Here is a 4,216-nt window from a genome sequence, read left to right on the forward strand (position 1 = left end):
TGAAATATCGCGATATTTCAGTGTATCGATATTTTCATACACCCCTAATATTTAGTGTAGTGGTGTCCCAATACTGATACTGTTCACTCAAAAAATCTAAGCGTTTGCGTTGGATTTACTTAAAAACTTATGTCAACAGGTTCTACTCAACTGAACTTAGTAAATCTTAAGCAATTTTTTTTCATTTACTTTATATGTGAATGTGAAGTAATTGTGTTATATTTACTTAATTCAGTTTAGAAGAATCTGTTGAGAATTTAAGTAAATCCAATGCAAATGTTTAATTTTTTTGAGTGTATCTGTACAGATGCCGTCATTTTTACAAGTTTTTTTAATCGTACAAATTGGTCCGATCTTTGGACCGATACCAGTACCTGTATCAATACTGTATTGAATCACAGTTTACATTTCAAGTGACATACAAGTGTGCATTTAATTTATACAAGTAAAAAAAATCTTATTTTTATTTATTTTAGAATTTAGCAACAGTCTATATCATGAAGTATATTTGATCTGATCCTGTCAGAGTGGTAGAACACAGTACTCTTTATCAGCAAGGACCCAGTACTCGTACTCAGTTTGAGAAAAACAAGTATCAGGGCGTCCCTAATTTATTTGTTCGTCACATATTTTGCTAAAACTCCCGACAATCAAACAAATGAAATAAATTTTCTGTTTTTAATTGTTAGACAAAGTATAAATAATCACAGATAATCTGTTTATTTTTGTCAGCTGGATAATTGAAGTTTTTAACTCGAATGTTCCCGGTGTTCCGTCTCAGAGCGATGAAAGCAGGATGATGAAGTGTAACTCTATCAAAGCGTTATTTAACCCCGAGTCCTGGCTTGTTTTCAGCTTCCCTGGCTAAGACCTTTCCTTTCCTGTTGCATTAATTAAAGACTTTATCATGACTGATTGCAGTTGTGAGGGATTCACCACAGTTGTAAAAGCTGGTTAACTAGAGGGAGATTTTTTTTTATTTATTTATTTTTTTTGGTCGTCTGCTAAAAGGAGAACGGAAGCGAGAAAAAGAGATTGAAAGAGGTGAAGTTCTGAAAGGCAAGAGTTCAGGAACTTGTCACATCTTGTCTCATTTTGGCCTTTAGGTTTATATGACTTCGGCTCCTTTGCTCCTCCCAGGATCTCCTGTTTGGAGGAGAGAGGGAAAGGRAAAAAAAGTTATTTAAGCGTGGAGAAGAACATGCGTCTGCGCTCATATAAACACACACTTTTTTCTTCTTGTGCTGACTTGCATCTCCAAACTCCTGCGAGGTGTTCCTGGAAGCAAATCAGATCCACACACACACACACACACACACACACACACACACACACACACACACTCCGACTCAGACAGGTGAGGTGGCGAGAGCACCTGATGCTCACCGTTTCTTTTCCTCCTCTCTTCATCAGGTCCAGCATGTTGAAACTAGTAGAAATGATAGATTGGGGGGTCTGCAGAGACCAGGATCAACTTGTTGGTGCCCTCACAGCTCGTCCAAAGCAACCATCCTAATGTAAATCTGTGTGTCTTTAATATGTGATGTAACAGTGGATCTCAATATTTATAAAGCAGTTATCACATTAAGAAAATAGGAGCTTAAATTCTTCTAAACTGAGCTGATCCCTGGTTGTAGGCTGCGGTTTAAGATGCGACGGTTTTCTGGTAGAATTGTTTGTGGATTTAAAGATTTTTTATTTTATTTTTTTACTTTTAAGTCACACTGTTTGACCTGAATCAGCATCAAACCTTTATTTCAATGAGATTTATGTAAAATCCTCATTTTTATAGCCATTAAATGCTTTTTGTTGTACCTGGGAGTCTCCAAGAGGCAGAAATTTTAAATTTAGTTTTTTTTCTGGTGCTGCGAAGATATCTTTATATTCTGTTTTGGGTCAGATTTTTCAACCCGTTCGGTTTTCTCTATTCTATGACGTTTTCCGAACTATTACGTCACAGAATTTGCGACGGCGCTTCCACCATATAATTTGGTGATCTTCATTCTCCTCTGGTTCTGGGTCRGACTCTGGCTGGCTGRATGGACAAGTCTCCCATCCTTGCTGATGTATTTTAATTAATCTGTAAGAAAAAAACAAGTTTCTGAGCAGCTATATAGTCGTAAACCCCTCTATCAAACTAGAATGGATCGGTCTGGAAGCTGGAGGGGGCGGAGTCTAAAGCACCTTTTTTGGATTAAAGAGACAGCCTCAAAATGAGTTGATCTGAGAGTTATAATAAAGAGCAGTTCCTCTTTATATAAGCTCCAACTGAAGGGTTTAAATGAGAAAAAGAAGGTTTTTAAAGCTTGATATGTTTACTTTAAATTGAACAAACAACCACTGTGTAGGATGGTATGGCTGTGAGCACCAAACTCAAACTGGAGCTCCGAAAACAGATTATATGTTCAAAATAAAAACTACAAAATCCTTTCCAAGCAGCTTCATGTTCCTTTGACCACAGCTGCCACGRTTAACAAGAATAAGGTTCATGGGGCTGTAGCCAACCTCCCGTAATGTGGATGCAAGAGGAAATGCGGATGCAAGAGGAAATGCAACCCCAGGTGGATCAGACGGATAGTGTGGATGGTAGAAAAAGAGCAAAGAAAAAAAAAGTTTTAGTTGAACACCAAGGTGAAGCTACATCACTGTTTCGATGGTCACATTTTTATCATAATGGACTTCCTGGAAGAAGAGCCAGGAGGCTCCAGTGTTGATAGAAAAACACACAAAAAACTGAAATCCATGTTGACAAGACCCAGAGTTTCTGGGACTGATGAGACAAAACTGGAGCTTTTTTTTTGGCTCCAGTCTCATCTGAGACCATTTTGATTATTGTGGAAGGGTACCAACAAATTTATTCATGTCTGCACAACCCCCACTCCCACCCCCCACCCTGAGGGTAATAATAGTTTAAGTCACAGGACGCAGCGTTATATAAAAAAATCAATGTAATTTATCAGAACGCAGTCATCCGGTTTCCACAGCACAGGAAGGAGGAGTGTGACGACAAGAAACTGGATTTGAATTTCTTATTTCCTCTTTCTGCCCTCCGTGTCTGACTTTTGGTTTCTGTGTTGTGTTGTGTTGTGTTGTTGTGTATCACTGGGAGCAGAAATACTGGAAGGGGAATGAGATTTGTGCAGGTTGAATGCTGGGTCAGATGTTTGGCTTTAGGGCGAGGTTATAATTAAGTGTATTGTTACAAAGTCGTGCTGCATTCTGCAAGAAAAGTTTCCCTTTAAAGCAGAAGTCCTTTAGGGTTGTCATGACCTGCCACTGAAGGCAAGGGCAGGGCGACGGTGGTTTTTTATTTTTTTTGTGCAAAATGTTGAACACTTTTTAATGCTGCTTTTGACCATTCAAGATGGATGCCACAGCAAAACTATAAAACAAAAAAAATGGTCATTTCAGTAAATTTGACAGATTTTGAGCTAAGATTTGTTGAAGTAGCTGAGGCTGTRATCTAAGCGAGGTGTTATGTTTAAAGTTTTATCATCAGGTGATCTACGAGGGTGATTTTTCTATCCTGTTGCTCCCCTGATGTTTATTCAGAACCTGTGAGCCGGAACCAGTTTGCGAATCTGCTGCTCTGCCTCTGAGGTCGGCCGTTTTTTTTTTAATTGCGACAGCAGTCAGTGCGCCGCATGCCTCCGCCGGTGAATCTGACCTCCTCACCCTTTGAGGGATGTTGGCAGTCAGATGATTTCGGCTTTTCCCAGCATGTTTGCGGGGACTCTAAAGCTCCGAGAGGATAATCCTGAATGGGGTTTGGATTTGTGCGACGGGTTGTGAGCGGCTCTGCAGCACCTGGGCTCGCCCTCAGCCGCTCTGCTCTTTCAGTCAGATGAGTTTATTGTGGAAGAGTGCCGAATCAGGGCTTCGAAAACCGTACACCGCTGCATGTAACAACACTGCACTGATTCATCCAGTTTCTACAAACTGGTGTTGGGTGTCTGTGTGTTGTTTCTTGATTTGTTTTTTGTCTTATAAATGAAATTTAAACTGAAATCTTTTTTTAACATAATCATAAAATAAGTTGCATCTTCTGATAGCTGTGGAAATGTTATAAGTAACTAATATCTTACCTGTTGCASATAGCTCCTTGAARACCTGCAGTTTAAAGAAATTGGGCCTCATGCAAGAACATGTTCGTATTCTTATCCTAAATTTCTCTTACTTTTGTTCGTACAAAGGGTTCGTACGAACATGTCACGTC

At 39.3% G+C, this 4,216-nt stretch overlaps 1 protein-coding gene across 1 annotated transcript in view; it reads left to right on the plus strand.

Annotated features, from left to right (window-relative positions):
* etv4 (ETS variant transcription factor 4) overlaps window positions 1–4,216 on the plus strand; it is a gene marked incomplete in the record, with an annotated part of 48,870 nt that overhangs the window by 1,404 nt on the left and 43,250 nt on the right.

The sequence above is a fragment of the Austrofundulus limnaeus genome, unplaced genomic scaffold (assembly GCF_001266775.1).
Source record: "Austrofundulus limnaeus strain Quisiro unplaced genomic scaffold, Austrofundulus_limnaeus-1.0 Scaffold7, whole genome shotgun sequence".
Taxonomy (NCBI): Eukaryota; Metazoa; Chordata; class Actinopteri; order Cyprinodontiformes; family Rivulidae; genus Austrofundulus; species Austrofundulus limnaeus.